Source organism: Misgurnus anguillicaudatus, chromosome 6, assembly GCF_027580225.2.
Source record: "Misgurnus anguillicaudatus chromosome 6, ASM2758022v2, whole genome shotgun sequence".
In the NCBI taxonomy this organism is placed as follows: domain Eukaryota; kingdom Metazoa; phylum Chordata; class Actinopteri; order Cypriniformes; family Cobitidae; genus Misgurnus; species Misgurnus anguillicaudatus.
Genome location: NC_073342.2, coordinates 1,241,159 through 1,265,876, shown reverse-complemented (window position 1 = coordinate 1,265,876; position 24,718 = coordinate 1,241,159). Strand labels below are relative to the sequence as shown.

The window sequence follows — 24,718 nt, the reverse complement described above, 5'->3', positions numbered from 1 at the left end:
TAATGCTGCAGTACTGCAGATTTTATTTCCAACCCTGATAAAACCTAGTTTTGTAGTATTCAGCCGACCCTTTAGACCTTAATTAGCCACAGTGCTACGATAAGAGCTGAAGATAAATTCTGCAGGAATGCGGCACTTCAGGAATGACGTTGCCTACACCTGCGTTAGAAGGTTCCAGGACGAACTTTGCGTCAGAAACATTAGCTGCAACCTACCGCTGCAAGCATGTGGGCTTTTTCCAAGGGGGCACCCGGATTTGAACCGGGGACCTCTTGATCTGCAGTCAAATGCTCTACCACTGAGCTATACCCCCGTGAAACCAACCCCACGCTGAAGAATTGAAAAAGCTTCACGTGTTGTACGTCGCAGCAATTAAAGCCATCGTGAGAATGTCCAAGTGAACGTGGGACGTCTCTATCTGCTGTTAAATGCTCTAGCACTGACCTATACAAATTGTGGTAGAGACAACGTATGCTTTCAACCATTCTGCTTATGTTTCCAGTTGTTATGATTCCTGTACTGTACTGTTCCACTTACACTGAACATCAACAAAGGCAACCCCTCAACCTAGTCTTTACCACTTTCTAGACAGTAGGCACGTAGGATGGACTTTAGAGTCTGAAAACACTCAAGTGCCCCCTGAGAATCTGGATTCAAAATGCAGAGTGCTAACAGTAACAGCCTTGAAGTTATTAGTATCTTGCCACCGCTTGCCGTATAATGTCATGCAGTAAACCGGAAGAGTTATTTCAGAAAGTTCCACCACGTTTGAACCCGGATCACTGGAGTCAGCCGACAGAGTTCTGCTTCAGGCAAAAGTTTTGGCCTCCAGCATTACACTTTTTTTGCAGGAGGGCTTGAAATTGTGGCTCATACGCCTTGGTTGCAGTTGCGGTTCAAAGGTAACGACAAACGACGAGGATGGGATTCGAACCCACGCGTGCAGAGCACAATGGATTAGCAGTCCATCGCCTTAACCACTCGGCCACCTCGTCCTTGGAACCGCTTCCTTTGGGCATTTCCCTAATCCTAACCGACCAGCAAGTACATAGCAGCTTGTGTCAAGTTGAATCAACTGTTGAGGTAATGAAATGCTATCTTTTAGAAAGCGTTCATATCAGCCTAATGGAAGGTAAAGGCGTTAAGAGAACTGTGGATTAGCAATCCATCGCCTTAGACATGTTTAGAAATCATAAAAAGGACTGACCTTTAAATGATAGGGGTTTTTTTTCAAAATTGTTTTCAACAGATTTCAACATGAAACAGGCGAAAACCATTCAAGACTTTACGTAAAGGGAACAAGAGGTTTTCGTTGGCCTAAATTGCTGGGTAATGTAGACTGAACTTTAAAACCCTCACCCGCCGTAAGTTTAACTCTCACAAACCGACGATCGGGTTCGCAAACTGATTTAACTGTTCACGTAATTAAATCAATGTGGCTTAAACCCTTTCACATCTCTAACAAAGCGTTTATTTCAGAGGAACCGAGAACCTTTCGCGTGTGAGGCGAGCGTGTTAACCACTACACCATAGAAACCTGCTCATTTGGATTCTTCGGTTGTTTTGATTGATTCGGCCACACATTTTCTCTTTCTGTGCAACACTCCCCAAAGGGGCAATGCTTTTCGCACACTTGCGAGCAGGCCACCTGTCGCGTGTGAGGCGGAAACCTACCACTGTGTGTAACTTTGAAAGTGCTTCATGGCACAAGCGGTAAAGTGCATCACGAAAGAAGTTTGACCTGGCTTTGTATCAAAAGGCACGTGCTGTTTCTGCTCGGTTTCGAACCGAGGACCTTTCGCGTGTGAGGCGAACGTGATAACCACTACACTACAGAAACCTGCCTCTCACGGTCCCTGGTTGTTTGAACAGATTCTGCCACATATTTTCTCTGTACGCCACACATTTTAAAGGGAAAACCCCTAACGGTCGTTTAAAGTAACCGCACATACTGTATGAGAAAGGCGACGCATTTGCTGGGAATGCATGTATGTTTCTTTTGAAACAGGCAACCCTTGTACGTTGGCATTTAGCCACGATTGTGCTGAAATCCCACAGTGTATGTCCGGCTTTAGCGTTACAACCGTGGTGGGCAACGTCGGCCCTGTAATGCTGCAGTACTGCAGATTTTATTTCCAACCCTGATAAAACCTAGTTTTGTAGTATTCAGCCGACCCTTTAGACCTTAATTAGCCACAGTGCTACGATAAGAGCTGAAGATAAATTCTGCAGGAATGCGGCACTTCAGGAATGACGTTGCCTACACCTGCGTTAGAAGGTTCCAGGACGAACTTTGCGTCAGAAACATTAGCTGCAACCTACCGCTGCAAGCATGTGGGCTTTTTCCAAGGGGGCACCCGGATTTGAACCGGGGACCTCTTGATCTGCAGTCAAATGCTCTACCACTGAGCTATACCCCCGTGAAACCAACCCCACGCTGAAGAATTGAAAAAGCTTCACGTGTTGTACGTCGCAGCAATTAAAGCCATCGTGAGAATGTCCAAGTGAACGTGGGACGTCTCTATCTGCTGTTAAATGCTCTAGCACTGACCTATACAAATTGTGGTAGAGACAACGTATGCTTTCAACCATTCTGCTTATGTTTCCAGTTGTTATGATTCCTGTACTGTACTGTTCCACTTACACTGAACATCAACAAAGGCAACCCCTCAACCTAGTCTTTACCACTTTCTAGACAGTAGGCACGTAGGATGGACTTTAGAGTCTGAAAACACTCAAGTGCCCCCTGAGAATCTGGATTCAAAATGCAGAGTGCTAACAGTAACAGCCTTGAAGTTATTAGTATCTTGCCACCGCTTGCCGTATAATGTCATGCAGTAAACCGGAAGAGTTATTTCAGAAAGTTCCACCACGTTTGAACCCGGATCACTGGAGTCAGCCGACAGAGTTCTGCTTCAGGCAAAAGTTTTGGCCTCCAGCATTACACTTTTTTTGCAGGAGGGCTTGAAATTGTGGCTCATACGCCTTGGTTGCAGTTGCGGTTCAAAGGTAACGACAAACGACGAGGATGGGATTCGAACCCACGCGTGCAGAGCACAATGGATTAGCAGTCCATCGCCTTAACCACTCGGCCACCTCGTCCTTGGAACCGCTTCCTTTGGGCATTTCCCTAATCCTAACCGACCAGCAAGTACATAGCAGCTTGTGTCAAGTTGAATCAACTGTTGAGGTAATGAAATGCTATCTTTTAGAAAGCGTTCATATCAGCCTAATGGAAGGTAAAGGCGTTAAGAGAACTGTGGATTAGCAATCCATCGCCTTAGACATGTTTAGAAATCATAAAAAGGACTGACCTTTAAATGATAGGGGTTTTTTTTTCAAAATTGTTTTCAACAGATTTCAACATGAAACAGGCGAAAACCATTCAAGACTTTACGTAAAGGGAACAAGAGGTTTTCGTTGGCCTAAATTGCTGGGTAATGTAGACTGAACTTTAAAACCCTCACCCGCCGTAAGTTTAACTCTCACAAACCGACGATCGGGTTCGCAAACTGATTTAACTGTTCACGTAATTAAATCAATGTGGCTTAAACCCTTTCACATCTCTAACAAAGCGTTTATTTCAGAGGAACCGAGAACCTTTCGCGTGTGAGGCGAGCGTGTTAACCACTACACCATAGAAACCTGCTCATTTGGATTCTTCGGTTGTTTTGATTGATTCGGCCACACATTTTCTCTTTCTGTGCAACACTCCCCAAAGGGGCAATGCTTTTCGCACACTTGCGAGCAGGCCACCTGTCGCGTGTGAGGCGGAAACCTACCACTGTGTGTAACTTTGAAAGTGCTTCATGGCACAAGCGGTAAAGTGCATCACGAAAGAAGTTTGACCTGGCTTTGTATCAAAAGGCACGTGCTGTTTCTGCTCGGTTTCGAACCGAGGACCTTTCGCGTGTGAGGCGAACGTGATAACCACTACACTACAGAAACCTGCCTCTCACGGTCCCTGGTTGTTTGAACAGATTCTGCCACATATTTTCTCTGTACGCCACACATTTTAAAGGGAAAACCCCTAACGGTCGTTTAAAGTAACCGCACATACTGTATGAGAAAGGCGACGCATTTGCTGGGAATGCATGTATGTTTCTTTTGAAACAGGCAACCCTTGTACGTTGGCATTTAGCCACGATTGTGCTGAAATCCCACAGTGTATGTCCGGCTTTAGCGTTACAACCGTGGTGGGCAACGTCGGCCCTGTAATGCTGCAGTACTGCAGATTTTATTTCCAACCCTGATAAAACCTAGTTTTGTAGTATTCAGCCGACCCTTTAGACCTTAATTAGCCACAGTGCTACGATAAGAGCTGAAGATAAATTCTGCAGGAATGCGGCACTTCAGGAATGACGTTGCCTACACCTGCGTTAGAAGGTTCCAGGACGAACTTTGCGTCAGAAACATTAGCTGCAACCTACCGCTGCAAGCATGTGGGCTTTTTCCAAGGGGGCACCCGGATTTGAACCGGGGACCTCTTGATCTGCAGTCAAATGCTCTACCACTGAGCTATACCCCCGTGAAACCAACCCCACGCTGAAGAATTGAAAAAGCTTCACGTGTTGTACGTCGCAGCAATTAAAGCCATCGTGAGAATGTCCAAGTGAACGTGGGACGTCTCTATCTGCTGTTAAATGCTCTAGCACTGACCTATACAAATTGTGGTAGAGACAACGTATGCTTTCAACCATTCTGCTTATGTTTCCAGTTGTTATGATTCCTGTACTGTACTGTTCCACTTACACTGAACATCAACAAAGGCAACCCCTCAACCTAGTCTTTACCACTTTCTAGACAGTAGGCACGTAGGATGGACTTTAGAGTCTGAAAACACTCAAGTGCCCCCTGAGAATCTGGATTCAAAATGCAGAGTGCTAACAGTAACAGCCTTGAAGTTATTAGTATCTTGCCACCGCTTGCCGTATAATGTCATGCAGTAAACCGGAAGAGTTATTTCAGAAAGTTCCACCACGTTTGAACCCGGATCACTGGAGTCAGCCGACAGAGTTCTGCTTCAGGCAAAAGTTTTGGCCTCCAGCATTACACTTTTTTTGCAGGAGGGCTTGAAATTGTGGCTCATACGCCTTGGTTGCAGTTGCGGTTCAAAGGTAACGACAAACGACGAGGATGGGATTCGAACCCACGCGTGCAGAGCACAATGGATTAGCAGTCCATCGCCTTAACCACTCGGCCACCTCGTCCTTGGAACCGCTTCCTTTGGGCATTTCCCTAATCCTAACCGACCAGCAAGTACATAGCAGCTTGTGTCAAGTTGAATCAACTGTTGAGGTAATGAAATGCTATCTTTTAGAAAGCGTTCATATCAGCCTAATGGAAGGTAAAGGCGTTAAGAGAACTGTGGATTAGCAATCCATCGCCTTAGACATGTTTAGAAATCATAAAAAGGACTGACCTTTAAATGATAGGGGTTTTTTTTCAAAATTGTTTTCAACAGATTTCAACATGAAACAGGCGAAAACCATTCAAGACTTTACGTAAAGGGAACAAGAGGTTTTCGTTGGCCTAAATTGCTGGGTAATGTAGACTGAACTTTAAAACCCTCACCCGCCGTAAGTTTAACTCTCACAAACCGACGATCGGGTTCGCAAACTGATTTAACTGTTCACGTAATTAAATCAATGTGGCTTAAACCCTTTCACATCTCTAACAAAGCGTTTATTTCAGAGGAACCGAGAACCTTTCGCGTGTGAGGCGAGCGTGTTAACCACTACACCATAGAAACCTGCTCATTTGGATTCTTCGGTTGTTTTGATTGATTCGGCCACACATTTTCTCTTTCTGTGCAACACTCCCCAAAGGGGCAATGCTTTTCGCACACTTGCGAGCAGGCCACCTGTCGCGTGTGAGGCGGAAACCTACCACTGTGTGTAACTTTGAAAGTGCTTCATGGCACAAGCGGTAAAGTGCATCACGAAAGAAGTTTGACCTGGCTTTGTATCAAAAGGCACGTGCTGTTTCTGCTCGGTTTCGAACCGAGGACCTTTCGCGTGTGAGGCGAACGTGATAACCACTACACTACAGAAACCTGCCTCTCACGGTCCCTGGTTGTTTGAACAGATTCTGCCACATATTTTCTCTGTACGCCACACATTTTAAAGGGAAAACCCCTAACGGTCGTTTAAAGTAACCGCACATACTGTATGAGAAAGGCGACGCATTTGCTGGGAATGCATGTATGTTTCTTTTGAAACAGGCAACCCTTGTACGTTGGCATTTAGCCACGATTGTGCTGAAATCCCACAGTGTATGTCCGGCTTTAGCGTTACAACCGTGGTGGGCAACGTCGGCCCTGTAATGCTGCAGTACTGCAGATTTTATTTCCAACCCTGATAAAACCTAGTTTTGTAGTATTCAGCCGACCCTTTAGACCTTAATTAGCCACAGTGCTACGATAAGAGCTGAAGATAAATTCTGCAGGAATGCGGCACTTCAGGAATGACGTTGCCTACACCTGCGTTAGAAGGTTCCAGGACGAACTTTGCGTCAGAAACATTAGCTGCAACCTACCGCTGCAAGCATGTGGGCTTTTTCCAAGGGGGCACCCGGATTTGAACCGGGGACCTCTTGATCTGCAGTCAAATGCTCTACCACTGAGCTATACCCCCGTGAAACCAACCCCACGCTGAAGAATTGAAAAAGCTTCACGTGTTGTACGTCGCAGCAATTAAAGCCATCGTGAGAATGTCCAAGTGAACGTGGGACGTCTCTATCTGCTGTTAAATGCTCTAGCACTGACCTATACAAATTGTGGTAGAGACAACGTATGCTTTCAACCATTCTGCTTATGTTTCCAGTTGTTATGATTCCTGTACTGTACTGTTCCACTTACACTGAACATCAACAAAGGCAACCCCTCAACCTAGTCTTTACCACTTTCTAGACAGTAGGCACGTAGGATGGACTTTAGAGTCTGAAAACACTCAAGTGCCCCCTGAGAATCTGGATTCAAAATGCAGAGTGCTAACAGTAACAGCCTTGAAGTTATTAGTATCTTGCCACCGCTTGCCGTATAATGTCATGCAGTAAACCGGAAGAGTTATTTCAGAAAGTTCCACCACGTTTGAACCCGGATCACTGGAGTCAGCCGACAGAGTTCTGCTTCAGGCAAAAGTTTTGGCCTCCAGCATTACACTTTTTTTGCAGGAGGGCTTGAAATTGTGGCTCATACGCCTTGGTTGCAGTTGCGGTTCAAAGGTAACGACAAACGACGAGGATGGGATTCGAACCCACGCGTGCAGAGCACAATGGATTAGCAGTCCATCGCCTTAACCACTCGGCCACCTCGTCCTTGGAACCGCTTCCTTTGGGCATTTCCCTAATCCTAACCGACCAGCAAGTACATAGCAGCTTGTGTCAAGTTGAATCAACTGTTGAGGTAATGAAATGCTATCTTTTAGAAAGCGTTCATATCAGCCTAATGGAAGGTAAAGGCGTTAAGAGAACTGTGGATTAGCAATCCATCGCCTTAGACATGTTTAGAAATCATAAAAAGGACTGACCTTTAAATGATAGGGGTTTTTTTTCAAAATTGTTTTCAACAGATTTCAACATGAAACAGGCGAAAACCATTCAAGACTTTACGTAAAGGGAACAAGAGGTTTTCGTTGGCCTAAATTGCTGGGTAATGTAGACTGAACTTTAAAACCCTCACCCGCCGTAAGTTTAACTCTCACAAACCGACGATCGGGTTCGCAAACTGATTTAACTGTTCACGTAATTAAATCAATGTGGCTTAAACCCTTTCACATCTCTAACAAAGCGTTTATTTCAGAGGAACCGAGAACCTTTCGCGTGTGAGGCGAGCGTGTTAACCACTACACCATAGAAACCTGCTCATTTGGATTCTTCGGTTGTTTTGATTGATTCGGCCACACATTTTCTCTTTCTGTGCAACACTCCCCAAAGGGGCAATGCTTTTCGCACACTTGCGAGCAGGCCACCTGTCGCGTGTGAGGCGGAAACCTACCACTGTGTGTAACTTTGAAAGTGCTTCATGGCACAAGCGGTAAAGTGCATCACGAAAGAAGTTTGACCTGGCTTTGTATCAAAAGGCACGTGCTGTTTCTGCTCGGTTTCGAACCGAGGACCTTTCGCGTGTGAGGCGAACGTGATAACCACTACACTACAGAAACCTGCCTCTCACGGTCCCTGGTTGTTTGAACAGATTCTGCCACATATTTTCTCTGTACGCCACACATTTTAAAGGGAAAACCCCTAACGGTCGTTTAAAGTAACCGCACATACTGTATGAGAAAGGCGACGCATTTGCTGGGAATGCATGTATGTTTCTTTTGAAACAGGCAACCCTTGTACGTTGGCATTTAGCCACGATTGTGCTGAAATCCCACAGTGTATGTCCGGCTTTAGCGTTACAACCGTGGTGGGCAACGTCGGCCCTGTAATGCTGCAGTACTGCAGATTTTATTTCCAACCCTGATAAAACCTAGTTTTGTAGTATTCAGCCGACCCTTTAGACCTTAATTAGCCACAGTGCTACGATAAGAGCTGAAGATAAATTCTGCAGGAATGCGGCACTTCAGGAATGACGTTGCCTACACCTGCGTTAGAAGGTTCCAGGACGAACTTTGCGTCAGAAACATTAGCTGCAACCTACCGCTGCAAGCATGTGGGCTTTTTCCAAGGGGGCACCCGGATTTGAACCGGGGACCTCTTGATCTGCAGTCAAATGCTCTACCACTGAGCTATACCCCCGTGAAACCAACCCCACGCTGAAGAATTGAAAAAGCTTCACGTGTTGTACGTCGCAGCAATTAAAGCCATCGTGAGAATGTCCAAGTGAACGTGGGACGTCTCTATCTGCTGTTAAATGCTCTAGCACTGACCTATACAAATTGTGGTAGAGACAACGTATGCTTTCAACCATTCTGCTTATGTTTCCAGTTGTTATGATTCCTGTACTGTACTGTTCCACTTACACTGAACATCAACAAAGGCAACCCCTCAACCTAGTCTTTACCACTTTCTAGACAGTAGGCACGTAGGATGGACTTTAGAGTCTGAAAACACTCAAGTGCCCCCTGAGAATCTGGATTCAAAATGCAGAGTGCTAACAGTAACAGCCTTGAAGTTATTAGTATCTTGCCACCGCTTGCCGTATAATGTCATGCAGTAAACCGGAAGAGTTATTTCAGAAAGTTCCACCACGTTTGAACCCGGATCACTGGAGTCAGCCGACAGAGTTCTGCTTCAGGCAAAAGTTTTGGCCTCCAGCATTACACTTTTTTTGCAGGAGGGCTTGAAATTGTGGCTCATACGCCTTGGTTGCAGTTGCGGTTCAAAGGTAACGACAAACGACGAGGATGGGATTCGAACCCACGCGTGCAGAGCACAATGGATTAGCAGTCCATCGCCTTAACCACTCGGCCACCTCGTCCTTGGAACCGCTTCCTTTGGGCATTTCCCTAATCCTAACCGACCAGCAAGTACATAGCAGCTTGTGTCAAGTTGAATCAACTGTTGAGGTAATGAAATGCTATCTTTTAGAAAGCGTTCATATCAGCCTAATGGAAGGTAAAGGCGTTAAGAGAACTGTGGATTAGCAATCCATCGCCTTAGACATGTTTAGAAATCATAAAAAGGACTGACCTTTAAATGATAGGGTTTTTTTTCAAAATTGTTTTCAACAGATTTCAACATGAAACAGGCGAAAACCATTCAAGACTTTACGTAAAGGGAACAAGAGGTTTTCGTTGGCCTAAATTGCTGGGTAATGTAGACTGAACTTTAAAACCCTCACCCGCCGTAAGTTTAACTCTCACAAACCGACGATCGGGTTCGCAAACTGATTTAACTGTTCACGTAATTAAATCAATGTGGCTTAAACCCTTTCACATCTCTAACAAAGCGTTTATTTCAGAGGAACCGAGAACCTTTCGCGTGTGAGGCGAGCGTGTTAACCACTACACCATAGAAACCTGCTCATTTGGATTCTTCGGTTGTTTTGATTGATTCGGCCACACATTTTCTCTTTCTGTGCAACACTCCCCAAAGGGGCAATGCTTTTCGCACACTTGCGAGCAGGCCACCTGTCGCGTGTGAGGCGGAAACCTACCACTGTGTGTAACTTTGAAAGTGCTTCATGGCACAAGCGGTAAAGTGCATCACGAAAGAAGTTTGACCTGGCTTTGTATCAAAAGGCACGTGCTGTTTCTGCTCGGTTTCGAACCGAGGACCTTTCGCGTGTGAGGCGAACGTGATAACCACTACACTACAGAAACCTGCCTCTCACGGTCCCTGGTTGTTTGAACAGATTCTGCCACATATTTTCTCTGTACGCCACACATTTTAAAGGGAAAACCCCTAACGGTCGTTTAAAGTAACCGCACATACTGTATGAGAAAGGCGACGCATTTGCTGGGAATGCATGTATGTTTCTTTTGAAACAGGCAACCCTTGTACGTTGGCATTTAGCCACGATTGTGCTGAAATCCCACAGTGTATGTCCGGCTTTAGCGTTACAACCGTGGTGGGCAACGTCGGCCCTGTAATGCTGCAGTACTGCAGATTTTATTTCCAACCCTGATAAAACCTAGTTTTGTAGTATTCAGCCGACCCTTTAGACCTTAATTAGCCACAGTGCTACGATAAGAGCTGAAGATAAATTCTGCAGGAATGCGGCACTTCAGGAATGACGTTGCCTACACCTGCGTTAGAAGGTTCCAGGACGAACTTTGCGTCAGAAACATTAGCTGCAACCTACCGCTGCAAGCATGTGGGCTTTTTCCAAGGGGGCACCCGGATTTGAACCGGGGACCTCTTGATCTGCAGTCAAATGCTCTACCACTGAGCTATACCCCCGTGAAACCAACCCCACGCTGAAGAATTGAAAAAGCTTCACGTGTTGTACGTCGCAGCAATTAAAGCCATCGTGAGAATGTCCAAGTGAACGTGGGACGTCTCTATCTGCTGTTAAATGCTCTAGCACTGACCTATACAAATTGTGGTAGAGACAACGTATGCTTTCAACCATTCTGCTTATGTTTCCAGTTGTTATGATTCCTGTACTGTACTGTTCCACTTACACTGAACATCAACAAAGGCAACCCCTCAACCTAGTCTTTACCACTTTCTAGACAGTAGGCACGTAGGATGGACTTTAGAGTCTGAAAACACTCAAGTGCCCCCTGAGAATCTGGATTCAAAATGCAGAGTGCTAACAGTAACAGCCTTGAAGTTATTAGTATCTTGCCACCGCTTGCCGTATAATGTCATGCAGTAAACCGGAAGAGTTATTTCAGAAAGTTCCACCACGTTTGAACCCGGATCACTGGAGTCAGCCGACAGAGTTCTGCTTCAGGCAAAAGTTTTGGCCTCCAGCATTACATGTTTTTTGCAGGAGGGCTTGAAATTGTGGCTCATACGCCTTGGTTGCAGTTGCGGTTCAAAGGTAACGACAAACGACGAGGATGGGATTCGAACCCACGCGTGCAGAGCACAATGGATTAGCAGTCCATCGCCTTAACCACTCGGCCACCTCGTCCTTGGAACCGCTTCCTTTGGGCATTTCCCTAATCCTAACCGACCAGCAAGTACATAGCAGCTTGTGTCAAGTTGAATCAACTGTTGAGGTAATGAAATGCTATCTTTTAGAAAGCGTTCATATCAGCCTAATGGAAGGTAAAGGCGTTAAGAGAACTGTGGATTAGCAATCCATCGCCTTAGACATGTTTAGAAATCATAAAAAGGACTGACCTTTAAATGATAGGGGTTTTTTTCAAAATTGTTTTCAACAGATTTCAACATGAAACAGGCGAAAACCATTCAAGACTTTACGTAAAGGGAACAAGAGGTTTTCGTTGGCCTAAATTGCTGGGTAATGTAGACTGAACTTTAAAACCCTCACCCGCCGTAAGTTTAACTCTCACAAACCGACGATCGGGTTCGCAAACTGATTTAACTGTTCACGTAATTAAATCAATGTGGCTTAAACCCTTTCACATCTCTAACAAAGCGTTTATTTCAGAGGAACCGAGAACCTTTCGCGTGTGAGGCGAGCGTGTTAACCACTACACCATAGAAACCTGCTCATTTGGATTCTTCGGTTGTTTTGATTGATTCGGCCACACATTTTCTCTTTCTGTGCAACACTCCCCAAAGGGGCAATGCTTTTCGCACACTTGCGAGCAGGCCACCTGTCGCGTGTGAGGCGGAAACCTACCACTGTGTGTAACTTTGAAAGTGCTTCATGGCACAAGCGGTAAAGTGCATCACGAAAGAAGTTTGACCTGGCTTTGTATCAAAAGGCACGTGCTGTTTCTGCTCGGTTTCGAACCGAGGACCTTTCGCGTGTGAGGCGAACGTGATAACCACTACACTACAGAAACCTGCCTCTCACTGTCCCTGGTTGTTTGAACAGATTCTGCCACATATTTTCTCTGTACGCCACACATTTTAAAGGGAAAACCCCTAACGGTCGTTTAAAGTAACCGCACATACTGTATGAGAAAGGCGACGCATTTGCTGGGAATGCATGTATGTTTCTTTTGAAACAGGCAACCCTTGTACGTTGGCATTTAGCCACGATTGTGCTGAAATCCCACAGTGTATGTCCGGCTTTAGCGTTACAACCGTGGTGGGCAACGTCGGCCCTGTAATGCTGCAGTACTGCAGATTTTATTTCCAACCCTGATAAAACCTAGTTTTGTAGTATTCAGCCGACCCTTTAGACCTTAATTAGCCACAGAGCTACGATAAGAGCTGAAGATAAATTCTGCAGGAATGCGGCACTTCAGGAATGACGTTGCCTACACCTGCGTTAGAAGGTTCCAGGACGAACTTTGCGTCAGAAACATTAGCTGCAACCTACCGCTGCAAGCATGTGGGCTTTTTCCAAGGGGGCACCCGGATTTGAACCGGGGACCTCTTGATCTGCAGTCAAATGCTCTACCACTGAGCTATACCCCCGTGAAACCAACCCCACGCTGAAGAATTGAAAAAGCTTCACGTGTTGTACGTCGCAGCAATTAAAGCCATCGTGAGAATGTCCAAGTGAACGTGGGACGTCTCTATCTGCTGTTAAATGCTCTAGCACTGACCTATACAAATTGTGGTAGAGACAACGTATGCTTTCAACCATTCTGCTTATGTTTCCAGTTGTTATGATTCCTGTACTGTACTGTTCCACTTACACTGAACATCAACAAAGGCAACCCCTCAACCTAGTCTTTACCACTTTCTAGACAGTAGGCACGTAGGATGGACTTTAGAGTCTGAAAACACTCAAGTGCCCCCTGAGAATCTGGATTCAAAATGCAGAGTGCTAACAGTAACAGCCTTGAAGTTATTAGTATCTTGCCACCGCTTGCCGTATAATGTCATGCAGTAAACCGGAAGAGTTATTTCAGAAAGTTCCACCACGTTTGAACCCGGATCACTGGAGTCAGCCGACAGAGTTCTGCTTCAGGCAAAAGTCTGGCCTCCAGCATTACACTTTTTTTGCAGGAGGGCTTGAAATTGTGGCTCATACGCCTTGGTTGCAGTTGCGGTTCAAAGGTAACGACAAACGACGAGGATGGGATTCGAACCCACGCGTGCAGAGCACAATGGATTAGCAGTCCATCGCCTTAACCACTCGGCCACCTCGTCCTTGGAACCGCTTCCTTTGGGCATTTCCCTAATCCTAACCGACCAGCAAGTACATAGCAGCTTGTGTCAAGTTGAATCAACTGTTGAGGTAATGAAATGCTATCTTTTAGAAAGCGTTCATATCAGCCTAATGGAAGGTAAAGGCGTTAAGAGAACTGTGGATTAGCAATCCATCGCCTTAGACATGTTTAGAAATCATAAAAAGGACTGACCTTTAAATGATAGGGGTTTTTTTCAAAATTGTTTTCAACAGATTTCAACATGAAACAGGCGAAAACCATTCAAGACTTTACGTAAAGGGAACAAGAGGTTTTCGTTGGCCTAAATTGCTGGGTAATGTAGACTGAACTTTAAAACCCTCACCCGCCGTAAGTTTAACTCTCACAAACCGACGATCGGGTTCGCAAACTGATTTAACTGTTCACGTAATTAAATCAATGTGGCTTAAACCCTTTCACATCTCTAACAAAGCGTTTATTTCAGAGGAACCGAGAACCTTTCGCGTGTGAGGCGAGCGTGTTAACCACTACACCATAGAAACCTGCTCATTTGGATTCTTCGGTTGTTTTGATTGATTCGGCCACACATTTTCTCTTTCTGTGCAACACTCCCCAAAGGGGCAATGCTTTTCGCACACTTGCGAGCAGGCCACCTGTCGCGTGTGAGGCGGAAACCTACCACTGTGTGTAACTTTGAAAGTGCTTCATGGCACAAGCGGTAAAGTGCATCACGAAAGAAGTTTGACCTGGCTTTGTATCAAAAGGCACGTGCTGTTTCTGCTCGGTTTCGAACCGAGGACCTTTCGCGTGTGAGGCGAACGTGATAACCACTACACTACAGAAACCTGCCTCTCACGGTCCCTGGTTGTTTGAACAGATTCTGCCACATATTTTCTCTGTACGCCACACATTTTAAAGGGAAAACCCCTAACGGTCGTTTAAAGTAACCGCACATACTGTATGAGAAAGGCGACGCATTTGCTGGGAATGCATGTATGTTTCTTTTGAAACAGGCAACCCTTGTACGTTGGCATTTAGCCACGATTGTGCTGAAATCCCACAGTGTATGTCCGGCTTTAGCGTTACAACCGTGGTGGGCAACGTCGGCCCTGTAATGCTGCAGTACTGCAGATTTTATTTCCAACCCTGATAAAACCTAGTTTTGTAGTATTCAGCCGACCCTTTAGACCTTAATTAGCCACAGTGCTACGATAAGAGCTGAAGATAAATTCTGCAGGAATGCGGCACTTCAGGAATGACGTTGCCTACACCTGCGTTAGAAGGTTCCAGGACGAACTTTGCGTCAGAAACATTAGCTGCAACCTACCGCTGCAAGCATGTGGGCTTTTTCCAAGGGGGCACCCGGATTTGAACCGGGGACCTCTTGATCTGCAGTCAAATGCTCTACCACTGAGCTATACCCCCGTGAAACCAACCCCACGCTGAAGAATTGAAAAAGCTTCACGTGTTGTACGTCGCAGCAATTAAAGCCATCGTGAGAATGTCCAAGTGAACGTGGGACGTCTCTATCTGCTGTTAAATGCTCTAGCACTGACCTATACAAATTGTGGTAGAGACAACGTATGCTTTCAACCATTCTGCTTATGTTTCCAGTTGTTATGATTCCTGTACTGTACTGTTCCACTTACACTGAACATCAACAAAGGCAACCCCTCAACCTAGTCTTTACCACTTTCTAGACAGTAGGCACGTAGGATGGACTTTAGAGTCTGAAAACACTCAAGTGCCCCCTGAGAATCTGGATTCAAAATGCAGAGTGCTAACAGTAACAGCCTTGAAGTTATTAGTATCTTGCCACCGCTTGCCGTATAATGTCATGCAGTAAACCGGAAGAGTTATTTCAGAAAGTTCCACCACGTTTGAACCCGGATCACTGGAGTCAGCCGACAGAGTTCTGCTTCAGGCAAAAGTTTTGGCCTCCAGCATTACACTTTTTTTGCAGGAGGGCTTGAAATTGTGGCTCATACGCCTTGGTTGCAGTTGCGGTTCAAAGGTAACGACAAACGACGAGGATGGGATTCGAACCCACGCGTGCAGAGCACAATGGATTAGCAGTCCATCGCCTTAACCACTCGGCCACCTCGTCCTTGGAACCGCTTCCTTTGGGCATTTCCCTAATCCTAACCGACCAGCAAGTACATAGCAGCTTGTGTCAAGTTGAATCAACTGTTGAGGTAATGAAATGCTATCTTTTAGAAAGCGTTCATATCAGCCTAATGGAAGGTAAAGGCGTTAAGAGAACTGTGGATTAGCAATCCATCGCCTTAGACATGTTTAGAAATCATAAAAAGGACTGACCTTTAAATGATAGGGTTTTTTTTCAAAATTGTTTTCAACAGATTTCAACATGAAACAGGCGAAAACCATTCAAGACTTTACGTAAAGGGAACAAGAGGTTTTCGTTGGCCTAAATTGCTGGGTAATGTAGACTGAACTTTAAAACCCTCACCCGCCGTAAGTTTAACTCTCACAAACCGACGATCGGGTTCGCAAACTGATTTAACTGTTCACGTAATTAAATCAATGTGGCTTAAACCCTTTCACATCTCTAACAAAGCGTTTATTTCAGAGGAACCGAGAACCTTTCGCGTGTGAGGCGAGCGTGTTAACCACTACACCATAGAAACCTGCTCATTTGGATTCTTCGGTTGTTTTGATTGATTCGGCCACACATTTTCTCTTTCTGTGCAACACTCCCCAAAGGGGCAATGCTTTTCGCACACTTGCGAGCAGGCCACCTGTCGCGTGTGAGGCGGAAACCTACCACTGTGTGTAACTTTGAAAGTGCTTCATGGCACAAGCGGTAAAGTGCATCACGAAAGAAGTTTGACCTGGCTTTGTATCAAAAGGCACGTGCTGTTTCTGCTCGGTTTCGAACCGAGGACCTTTCGCGTGTGAGGCGAACGTGATAACCACTACACTACAGAAACCTGCCTCTCACGGTCCCTGGTTGTTTGAACAGATTCTGCCACATATTTTCTCTGTACGCCACACATTTTAAAGGGAAAACCCCTAACGGTCGTTTAAAGTAACCGCACATACTGTATGAGAAAGGCGACGCATTTGCTGGGAATGCATGTATGTTTCTTTTGAAACAGGCAACCCTTGTACGTTGGCATTTAGCCACGATTGTGCTGAAATCCCACAGTGTATGTCCGGCTTTAGCGTTACAACCGTGGTGGGCAACGTCGGCCCTGTAATGCTGCAGTACTGCAGATTTTATTTCCAACCCTGATAAAACCTAGTTTTGTAGTATTCAGCCGACCCTTTAGACCTTAATTAGCCACAGTGCTACGATAAGAGCTGAAGATAAATTCTGCAGGAATGCGGCACTTCAGGAATGACGTTGCCTACACCTGCGTTAGAAGGTTCCAGGACGAACTTTGCGTCAGAAACATTAGCTGCAACCTACCGCTGCAAGCATGTGGGCTTTTTCCAAGGGGGCACCCGGATTTGAACCGGGGACCTCTTGATCTGCAGTCAAATGCTCTACCACTGAGCTATACCCCCGTGAAACCAACCCCACGCTGAAGAATTGAAAAAGCTTCACGTGTTGTACGTCGCAGCAATTAAAGCCATCGTGAGAATGTCCAAGTGAACGTGGGACGTCTCTATCTGCTGTTAAATGCTCTAGCACTGACCTATACAAATTGTGGTAGAGACAACGTATGCTTTCAACCATTCTGCTTATGTTTCCAGTTGTTATGATTCCTGTACTGTACTGTTCCACTTACACTGAACATCAACAAAGGCAACCCCTCAACCTAGTCTTTACCACTTTCTAGACAGTAGGCACGTAGGATGGACTTTAGAGTCTGAAAACACTCAAGTGCCCCCTGAGAATCTGGATTCAAAATGCAGAGTGCTAACAGTAACAGCCTTGAAGTTATTAGTATCTTGCCACCGCTTGCCGTATAATGTCATGCAGTAAACCGGAAGAGTTATTTCAGAAAGTTCCACCACGTTTGAACCCGGATCACTGGAGTCAGCCGACAGAGTTCTGCTTCAGGCAAAAGTTTTGGCCTCCAGCATTACACTTTTTTTGCAGGAGGGCTTGAAATTGTGGCTCATACGCCTTGGTTGCAGTTGCAGTTCAAAGGTAACGACAAACGACGAGGATGGGATTCGAACCCACGCGTGCAGAGCACAATGGATTAGCAGTCCATCGCCTTAACCACTCGGCCACCTCGTCCTTGGAACCGCTTCCTTTGGGCATTTCCCTAATCCTAACCGACCAGCAAGTACATAGCAGCTTGTGTCAAGTTGAATCAACTGTTGAGGTAATGAAATGCTATCTTTTAGAAAGCGTTCATATCAGCCTAATGGAAGGTAAAGGCGTTAAGAGAACTGTGGATTAGCAATCCATCGCCTTAGACATGTTTAGAAATCATAAAAAGGACTGACCTTTAAATGATAGGGGTTTTTTTCAAAATTGTTTTCAACAGATTTCAACATGAAACAGGCGAAAACCATTCAAGACTTTACGTAAAGGGAACAAGAGGTTTTCGTTGGCCTAAATTGCTGGGTAATGTAGACTGAACTTTAAAACCCTCACCCGCCGTAAGTTTAACTCTCACAAACCGACGATCGGGTTCGCAAACTGATTTAACTGTTCACGTAATTAAATCAATGTGGCTTAAACCCTTTCACATCTCTAACAAAGCGTTTATTTCAGAGGAACCGAGAACCTTTCGCGTGTGAGGCGAGCGTGTTAACCACTACACCATAGAAACCTGCTCATTTGGATTCTTCGGTTGTTTTGATTGATTCGGCCACACATTTTCTCTTTCTGTGCAACACTCCCCAAAGGGGCAATGCTTTTCGCACACTTGCGAGCAGGCCACCTGTCGCGTGTGAGGCGGAAACCTACCACTGTGTGTAACTTTGAAAGTGCTTCATGGCACAAGCGGTAAAGTGCATCACGAAAGAAGTTTGACCTGGCTTTGTATCAAAAGGCACGTGCTGTTTCTGCTCGGTTTCGAACCGAGGACCTTTCGCGTGTGAGGCGAACGTGATAACCACTACACTACAGAAACCTGCCTCTCACGGTCCCTGGTTGTTTGAACAGATTCTGCCACATATTTTCTCTGTACGCCACACATTTTAAAGGGAAAACCCCTAACGGTCGTTTAAAGTAACCGCACATACTGTATGAGAAAGGCGACGCATTTGCTGGGAATGCATGTATGTTTCTTTTGAAACAGGCAACCCTTGTACGTTGGCATTTAGCCACGATTGTGCTGAAATCCCACAGTGTATGTCCGGCTTTAGCGTTACAACCGTGGTGGGCAACGTCGGCCCTGTAATGCTGCAGTACTGCAGATTTTATTTCCAACCCTGATAAAACCTAGTTTTGTAGTATTCAGCCGACCCTTTAGACCTTAATTAGCCACAGTGCTACGATAAGAGCTGAAGATAAATTCTGCAGGAATGCGGCACTTCAGGAATGACGTTGCCTACACCTGCGTTAGAAGGTTCCAGGACGAACTTTGCGTCAGAAACATTAGCTGCAACCTACCGCTGCAAGCATGTGGGCTTTTTCCAAGGGGGCACCCGGATTTGAACCGGGGACCTCTTGATCTGCAGTCAAATGCTCTACCACTGAGCTATACCCCCGTGAAACCAACCCCACGCTGAAGAATTGAAAAAGCTTCACGTGTTGTACGTCGCAGCAATTAAAGCCATCGTGAGAATGTCCAAGTGAACGTGGGACGTCTCTATCTGCTGTTAAATGCTCTAGCACTGACCTATACAAATTGTGGTAGAGACAACGTATGCTTTCAACCATTCTGCTTATGTTTCCAGTTGTTATGATTCCTGTACTGTACTGTTCCACTTACACTGAACATCAACAAAGGCAACCCCTCAACCTAGTCTTTACCACTTTCTAGACAGTAGGCACGTAGGATGGACTTTAGAGTCTGAAAACACTCAAGTGCCCCCTGAGAATCTGGATTCAAAATGCAGAGTGCTAACAGTAACAGCCTTGAAGTTATTAGTATCTTGCCACCGCTTGCCGTATAATGTCATGCAGTAAACCGGAAGAGTTATTTCAGAAAGTTCCACCACGTTTGAACCCGGATCACTGGAGTCAGCCGACAGAGTTCTGCTTCAGGCAAAAGTTTTGGCCTCCAGCATTACACTTTTTTTGCAGGAGGGCTTGAAATTGTGGCTCATACGCCTTGGTTGCAGTTGCGGTTCAAAGGTAACGACAAACGACGAGGATGGGATTCGAACCCACGCGTGCAGAGCACAATGGATTAGCAGTCCATCGCCTTAACCACTCGGCCACCTCGTCCTTGGAACCGCTTCCTTTGGGCATTTCCCTAATCCTAACCGACCAGCAAGTACATAGCAGCTTGTGTCAAGTTGAATCAACTGTTGAGGTAATGAAATGCTATCTTTTAGAAAGCGTTCATATCAGCCTAATGGAAGGTAAAGGCGTTAAGAGAACTGTGGATTAGCAATCCATCGCCTTAGACATGTTTAGAAATCATAAAAAGGACTGACCTTTAAATGATAGGGGTTTTTTTCAAAATTGTTTTCAACAGATTTCAACATGAAACAGGCGAAAACCATTCAAGACTTTACGTAAAGGGAACAAGAGGTTTTCGTTGGCCTAAATTGCTGGGTAATGTAGACTGAACTTTAAAACCCTCACCCGCCGTAAGTTTAACTCTCACAAACCGACGATCGGGTTCGCAAACTGATTTAACTGTTCACGTAATTAAATCAATGTGGCTTAAACCCTTTCACATCTCTAACAAAGCGTTTATTTCAGAGGAACCGAGAACCTTTCGCGTGTGAGGCGAGCGTGTTAACCACTACACCATAGAAACCTGCTCATTTGGATTCTTCGGTTGTTTTGATTGATTCGGCCACACATTTTCTCTTTCTGTGCAACACTCCCCAAAGGGGCAATGCTTTTCGCACACTTGCGAGCAGGCCACCTGTCGCGTGTGAGGCGGAAACCTACCACTGTGTGTAACTTTGAAAGTGCTTCATGGCACAAGCGGTAAAGTGCATCACGAAAGAAGTTTGACCTGGCTTTGTATCAAAAGGCACGTGCTGTTTCTGCTCGGTTTCGAACCGAGGACCTTTCGCGTGTGAGGCGAACGTGATAACCACTACACTACAGAAACCTGCCTCTCACGGTCCCTGGTTGTTTGAACAGATTCTGCCACATATTTTCTCTGTACGCCACACATTTTAAAGGGAAAACCCCTAACGGTCGTTTAAAGTAACCGCACATACTGTATGAGAAAGGCGACGCATTTGCTGGGAATGCATGTATGTTTCTTTTGAAACAGGCAACCCTTGTACGTTGGCATTTAGCCACGATTGTGCTGAAATCCCACAGTGTATGTCCGGCTTTAGCGTTACAACCGTGGTGGGCAACGTCGGCCCTGTAATGCTGCAGTACTGCAGATTTTATTTCCAACCCTGATAAAACCTAGTTTTGTAGTATTCAGCCGACCCTTTAGACCTTAATTAGCCACAGTGCTACGATAAGAGCTGAAGATAAATTCTGCAGGAATGCGGCACTTCAGGAATGACGTTGCCTACACCTGCGTTAGAAGGTTCCAGGACGAACTTTGCGTCAGAAACATTAGCTGCAACCTACCGCTGCAAGCATGTGGGCTTTTTCCAAGGGGGCACCCGGATTTGAACCGGGGACCTCTTGATCTGCAGTCAAATGCTCTACCACTGAGCTATACCCCCGTGAAACCAACCCCACGCTGAAGAATTGAAAAAGCTTCACGTGTTGTACGTCGCAGCAATTAAAGCCATCGTGAGAATGTCCAAGTGAACGTGGGACGTCTCTATCTGCTGTTAAATGCTCTAGCACTGACCTATACAAATTGTGGTAGAGACAACGTATGCTTTCAACCATTCTGCTTATGTTTCCAGTTGTTATGATTCCTGTACTGTACTGTTCCACTTACACTGAACATCAACAAAGGCAACCCCTCAACCTAGTCTTTACCACTTTCTAGACAGTAGGCACGTAGGATGGACTTTAGAGTCTGAAAACACTCAAGTGCCCCCTGAGAATCTGGATTCAAAATGCAGAGTGCTAACAGTAACAGCCTTGAAGTTATTAGTATCTTGCCACCGCTTGCCGTATAATGTCATGCAGTAAACCGGAAGAGTTATTTCAGAAAGTTCCACCACGTTTGAACCCGGATCACTGGAGTCAGCCGACAGAGTTCTGCTTCAGGCAAAAGTTTTGGCCTCCAGCATTACACTTTTTTTGCAGGAGGGCTTGAAATTGTGGCTCATACGCCTTGGTTGCAGTTGCGGTTCAAAGGTAACGACAAACGACGAGGATGGGATTCGAACCCACGCGTGCAGAGCACAATGGATTAGCAGTCCATCGCCTTAACCACTCGGCCACCTCGTCCTTGGAACCGCTTCCTTTGGGCATTTCCCTAATCCTAACCGACCAGCAAGTACATAGCAGCTTGTGTCAAGTTGAATCAACTGTTGAGGTAATGAAATGCTATCTTTTAGAAAGCGTTCATATCAGCCTAATGGAAGGTAAAGGCGTTAAGAGAACTGTGGATTAGCAATCCATCGCCTTAGACATGTTTAGAAATCATAAAAAGGACTGACCTTTAAATGATAGGGGTTTTTTTCAAAATTGTTTTCAACAGATTTCAACATGAAACAGGCGAAAACCATTCAAGACTTTACGTAAAGGGAACAAGAGGTTTTCGTTGGCCTAAATTGCTGGGTAATGTAGACTGAACTTTAAAACCCTCACCCGCCGTAAGTTTAACTCTCACAAACCGACGATCGGGTTCGCAAACTGATTTAACTGTTCACGTAATTAAATCAATGTGGCTTAAACCCTTTCACATCTCTAACAAAGCGTTTATTTCAGAGGAACCGAGAACCTTTCGCGTGTGAGGCGAGCGTGTTAACCACTACACCATAGAAACCTGCTCATTTGGATTCTTCGGTTGTTTTGATTGATTCGGCCACACATTTTCTCTTTCTGTGCAACACTCCCCAAAGGGGCAATGCTTTTCGCACACTTGCGAGCAGGCCACCTGTCGCGTGTGAGGCGGAAACCTACCACTGTGTGTAACTTTGAAAGTGCTTCATGGCACAAGCGGTAAAGTGCATCACGAAAGAAGTTTGACCTGGCTTTGTATCAAAAGGCACGTGCTGTTTCTGCTCGGTTTCGAACCGAGGACCTTTCGCGTGTGAGGCGAACGTGATAACCACTACACTACAGAAACCTGCCTCTCACGGTCCCTGGTTGTTTGAACAGATTCTGCCACATATTTTCTCTGTACGCCACACATTTTAAAGGGAAAACCCCTAACGGTCGTTTAAAGTAACCGCACATACTGTATGAGAAAGGCGACGCATTTGCTGGGAATGCATGTATGTTTCTTTTGAAACAGGCAACCCTTGTACGTTGGCATTTAGCCACGATTGTGCTGAAATCCCACAGTGTATGTCCGGCTTTAGCGTTACAACCGTGGTGGGCAACGTCGGCCCTGTAATGCTGCAGTACTGCAGATTTTATTTCCAACCCTGATAAAACCTAGTTTTGTAGTATTCAGCCGACCCTTTAGACCTTAATTAGCCACAGTGCTACGATAAGAGCTGAAGATAAATTCTGCAGGAATGCGGCACTTCAGGAATGACGTTGCCTACACCTGCGTTAGAAGGTTCCAGGACGAACTTTGCGTCAGAAACATTAGCTGCAACCTACCGCTGCAAGCATGTGGGCTTTTTCCAAGGGGGCACCCGGATTTGAACCGGGGACCTCTTGATCTGCAGTCAAATGCTCTACCACTGAGCTATACCCCCGTGAAACCAACCCCACGCTGAAGAATTGAAAAAGCTTCACGTGTTGTACGTCGCAGCAATTAAAGCCATCGTGAGAATGTCCAAGTGAACGTGGGACGTCTCTATCTGCTGTTAAATGCTCTAGCACTGACCTATACAAATTGTGGTAGAGACAACGTATGCTTTCAACCATTCTGCTTATGTTTCCAGTTGTTATGATTCCTGTACTGTACTGTTCCACTTACACTGAACATCAACAAAGGCAACCCCTCAACCTAGTCTTTACCACTTTCTAGACAGTAGGCACGTAGGATGGACTTTAGAGTCTGAAAACACTCAAGTGCCCCCTGAGAATCTGGATTCAAAATGCAGAGTGCTAACAGTAACAGCCTTGAAGTTATTAGTATCTTGCCACCGCTTGCCGTATAATGTCATGCAGTAAACCGGAAGAGTTATTTCAGAAAGTTCCACCACGTTTGAACCCGGATCACTGGAGTCAGCCGACAGAGTTCTGCTTCAGGCAAAAGTTTTGGCCTCCAGCATTACACTTTTTTTGCAGGAGGGCTTGAAATTGTGGCTCATACGCCTTGGTTGCAGTTGCGGTTCAAAGGTAACGACAAACGACGAGGATGGGATTCGAACCCACGCGTGCAGAGCACAATGGATTAGCAGTCCATCGCCTTAACCACTCGGCCACCTCGTCCTTGGAACCGCTTCCTTTGGGCATTTCCCTAATCCTAACCGACCAGCAAGTACATAGCAGCTTGTGTCAAGTTGAATCAACTGTTGAGGTAATGAAATGCTATCTTTTAGAAAGCGTTCATATCAGCCTAATGGAAGGTAAAGGCGTTAAGAGAACTGTGGATTAGCAATCCATCGCCTTAGACATGTTTAGAAATCATAAAAAGGACTAACCTTTAAATGATAGGGGTTTTTTTTTCAAAATTGTTTTCAACAGATTTCAACATGAAACAGGCGAAAACCATTCAAGACTTTACGTAAAGGGAACAAGAGGTTTTCGTTGGCCTAAATTGCTGGGTAATGTAGACTGAACTTTAAAACCCTCACCCGCCGTAAGTTTAACTCTCACAAACCGACGATCGGGTTCGCAAACTGATTTAACTGTTCACGTAATTAAATCAATGTGGCTTAAACCCTTTCACATCTCTAACAAAGCGTTTATTTCAGAGGAACCGAGAACCTTTCGCGTGTGAGGCGAGCGTGTTAACCACTACACCATAGAAACCTGCTCATTT

The 24,718-nt window shown here is 45.5% G+C and overlaps 35 non-coding genes across 35 annotated transcripts; all 35 read right to left on the bottom strand.

Annotated features, from left to right (window-relative positions):
• Nucleotides 1-241: 241 nt before the first annotated feature.
• On the bottom strand, nt 242-313 carry trnac-gca (transfer RNA cysteine (anticodon GCA)). The gene has a single exon. It is a non-coding gene; the product is annotated as a tRNA-Cys (tRNA).
• Nucleotides 314-913: 600 nt separating this feature from the next.
• trnas-gcu (transfer RNA serine (anticodon GCU)) lies at nt 914-995 on the bottom strand. Its single transcript has one exon. It is a non-coding gene; the product is annotated as a tRNA-Ser (tRNA).
• A 772-nt stretch (nt 996-1,767) lies between these two features.
• On the bottom strand, nt 1,768-1,840 carry trnav-cac (transfer RNA valine (anticodon CAC)). The gene has a single exon. It is a non-coding gene; the product is annotated as a tRNA-Val (tRNA).
• Nucleotides 1,841-2,348: 508 nt separating this feature from the next.
• On the bottom strand, nt 2,349-2,420 carry trnac-gca (transfer RNA cysteine (anticodon GCA)). The gene has a single exon. It is a non-coding gene; the product is annotated as a tRNA-Cys (tRNA).
• Nucleotides 2,421-3,020: 600 nt separating this feature from the next.
• Nucleotides 3,021-3,102, bottom strand: trnas-gcu (transfer RNA serine (anticodon GCU)). The gene has a single exon. It is a non-coding gene; the product is annotated as a tRNA-Ser (tRNA).
• A 773-nt stretch (nt 3,103-3,875) lies between these two features.
• On the bottom strand, nt 3,876-3,948 carry trnav-cac (transfer RNA valine (anticodon CAC)). Its single transcript has one exon. It is a non-coding gene; the product is annotated as a tRNA-Val (tRNA).
• A 508-nt stretch (nt 3,949-4,456) lies between these two features.
• trnac-gca (transfer RNA cysteine (anticodon GCA)) lies at nt 4,457-4,528 on the bottom strand. The gene has a single exon. It is a non-coding gene; the product is annotated as a tRNA-Cys (tRNA).
• A 600-nt stretch (nt 4,529-5,128) lies between these two features.
• Nucleotides 5,129-5,210, bottom strand: trnas-gcu (transfer RNA serine (anticodon GCU)). The gene has a single exon. It is a non-coding gene; the product is annotated as a tRNA-Ser (tRNA).
• Nucleotides 5,211-5,982: 772 nt separating this feature from the next.
• Nucleotides 5,983-6,055, bottom strand: trnav-cac (transfer RNA valine (anticodon CAC)). Its single transcript has one exon. It is a non-coding gene; the product is annotated as a tRNA-Val (tRNA).
• A 508-nt stretch (nt 6,056-6,563) lies between these two features.
• On the bottom strand, nt 6,564-6,635 carry trnac-gca (transfer RNA cysteine (anticodon GCA)). Its single transcript has one exon. It is a non-coding gene; the product is annotated as a tRNA-Cys (tRNA).
• Nucleotides 6,636-7,235: 600 nt separating this feature from the next.
• trnas-gcu (transfer RNA serine (anticodon GCU)) lies at nt 7,236-7,317 on the bottom strand. Its single transcript has one exon. It is a non-coding gene; the product is annotated as a tRNA-Ser (tRNA).
• A 772-nt stretch (nt 7,318-8,089) lies between these two features.
• trnav-cac (transfer RNA valine (anticodon CAC)) lies at nt 8,090-8,162 on the bottom strand. Its single transcript has one exon. It is a non-coding gene; the product is annotated as a tRNA-Val (tRNA).
• A 508-nt stretch (nt 8,163-8,670) lies between these two features.
• trnac-gca (transfer RNA cysteine (anticodon GCA)) lies at nt 8,671-8,742 on the bottom strand. Its single transcript has one exon. It is a non-coding gene; the product is annotated as a tRNA-Cys (tRNA).
• A 600-nt stretch (nt 8,743-9,342) lies between these two features.
• trnas-gcu (transfer RNA serine (anticodon GCU)) lies at nt 9,343-9,424 on the bottom strand. Its single transcript has one exon. It is a non-coding gene; the product is annotated as a tRNA-Ser (tRNA).
• Nucleotides 9,425-10,195: 771 nt separating this feature from the next.
• trnav-cac (transfer RNA valine (anticodon CAC)) lies at nt 10,196-10,268 on the bottom strand. The gene has a single exon. It is a non-coding gene; the product is annotated as a tRNA-Val (tRNA).
• A 508-nt stretch (nt 10,269-10,776) lies between these two features.
• Nucleotides 10,777-10,848, bottom strand: trnac-gca (transfer RNA cysteine (anticodon GCA)). The gene has a single exon. It is a non-coding gene; the product is annotated as a tRNA-Cys (tRNA).
• Nucleotides 10,849-11,448: 600 nt separating this feature from the next.
• trnas-gcu (transfer RNA serine (anticodon GCU)) lies at nt 11,449-11,530 on the bottom strand. The gene has a single exon. It is a non-coding gene; the product is annotated as a tRNA-Ser (tRNA).
• A 771-nt stretch (nt 11,531-12,301) lies between these two features.
• On the bottom strand, nt 12,302-12,374 carry trnav-cac (transfer RNA valine (anticodon CAC)). The gene has a single exon. It is a non-coding gene; the product is annotated as a tRNA-Val (tRNA).
• A 508-nt stretch (nt 12,375-12,882) lies between these two features.
• Nucleotides 12,883-12,954, bottom strand: trnac-gca (transfer RNA cysteine (anticodon GCA)). The gene has a single exon. It is a non-coding gene; the product is annotated as a tRNA-Cys (tRNA).
• Nucleotides 12,955-13,553: 599 nt separating this feature from the next.
• On the bottom strand, nt 13,554-13,635 carry trnas-gcu (transfer RNA serine (anticodon GCU)). The gene has a single exon. It is a non-coding gene; the product is annotated as a tRNA-Ser (tRNA).
• A 771-nt stretch (nt 13,636-14,406) lies between these two features.
• Nucleotides 14,407-14,479, bottom strand: trnav-cac (transfer RNA valine (anticodon CAC)). The gene has a single exon. It is a non-coding gene; the product is annotated as a tRNA-Val (tRNA).
• Nucleotides 14,480-14,987: 508 nt separating this feature from the next.
• trnac-gca (transfer RNA cysteine (anticodon GCA)) lies at nt 14,988-15,059 on the bottom strand. The gene has a single exon. It is a non-coding gene; the product is annotated as a tRNA-Cys (tRNA).
• A 600-nt stretch (nt 15,060-15,659) lies between these two features.
• trnas-gcu (transfer RNA serine (anticodon GCU)) lies at nt 15,660-15,741 on the bottom strand. The gene has a single exon. It is a non-coding gene; the product is annotated as a tRNA-Ser (tRNA).
• A 771-nt stretch (nt 15,742-16,512) lies between these two features.
• Nucleotides 16,513-16,585, bottom strand: trnav-cac (transfer RNA valine (anticodon CAC)). The gene has a single exon. It is a non-coding gene; the product is annotated as a tRNA-Val (tRNA).
• A 508-nt stretch (nt 16,586-17,093) lies between these two features.
• trnac-gca (transfer RNA cysteine (anticodon GCA)) lies at nt 17,094-17,165 on the bottom strand. Its single transcript has one exon. It is a non-coding gene; the product is annotated as a tRNA-Cys (tRNA).
• A 600-nt stretch (nt 17,166-17,765) lies between these two features.
• Nucleotides 17,766-17,847, bottom strand: trnas-gcu (transfer RNA serine (anticodon GCU)). Its single transcript has one exon. It is a non-coding gene; the product is annotated as a tRNA-Ser (tRNA).
• A 771-nt stretch (nt 17,848-18,618) lies between these two features.
• On the bottom strand, nt 18,619-18,691 carry trnav-cac (transfer RNA valine (anticodon CAC)). Its single transcript has one exon. It is a non-coding gene; the product is annotated as a tRNA-Val (tRNA).
• Nucleotides 18,692-19,199: 508 nt separating this feature from the next.
• Nucleotides 19,200-19,271, bottom strand: trnac-gca (transfer RNA cysteine (anticodon GCA)). The gene has a single exon. It is a non-coding gene; the product is annotated as a tRNA-Cys (tRNA).
• Nucleotides 19,272-19,871: 600 nt separating this feature from the next.
• On the bottom strand, nt 19,872-19,953 carry trnas-gcu (transfer RNA serine (anticodon GCU)). The gene has a single exon. It is a non-coding gene; the product is annotated as a tRNA-Ser (tRNA).
• Nucleotides 19,954-20,724: 771 nt separating this feature from the next.
• trnav-cac (transfer RNA valine (anticodon CAC)) lies at nt 20,725-20,797 on the bottom strand. Its single transcript has one exon. It is a non-coding gene; the product is annotated as a tRNA-Val (tRNA).
• Nucleotides 20,798-21,305: 508 nt separating this feature from the next.
• Nucleotides 21,306-21,377, bottom strand: trnac-gca (transfer RNA cysteine (anticodon GCA)). The gene has a single exon. It is a non-coding gene; the product is annotated as a tRNA-Cys (tRNA).
• A 600-nt stretch (nt 21,378-21,977) lies between these two features.
• On the bottom strand, nt 21,978-22,059 carry trnas-gcu (transfer RNA serine (anticodon GCU)). The gene has a single exon. It is a non-coding gene; the product is annotated as a tRNA-Ser (tRNA).
• Nucleotides 22,060-22,830: 771 nt separating this feature from the next.
• Nucleotides 22,831-22,903, bottom strand: trnav-cac (transfer RNA valine (anticodon CAC)). The gene has a single exon. It is a non-coding gene; the product is annotated as a tRNA-Val (tRNA).
• A 508-nt stretch (nt 22,904-23,411) lies between these two features.
• Nucleotides 23,412-23,483, bottom strand: trnac-gca (transfer RNA cysteine (anticodon GCA)). Its single transcript has one exon. It is a non-coding gene; the product is annotated as a tRNA-Cys (tRNA).
• A 600-nt stretch (nt 23,484-24,083) lies between these two features.
• trnas-gcu (transfer RNA serine (anticodon GCU)) lies at nt 24,084-24,165 on the bottom strand. The gene has a single exon. It is a non-coding gene; the product is annotated as a tRNA-Ser (tRNA).
• Between the last annotated feature and the right edge of the window lie 553 nt (nt 24,166-24,718).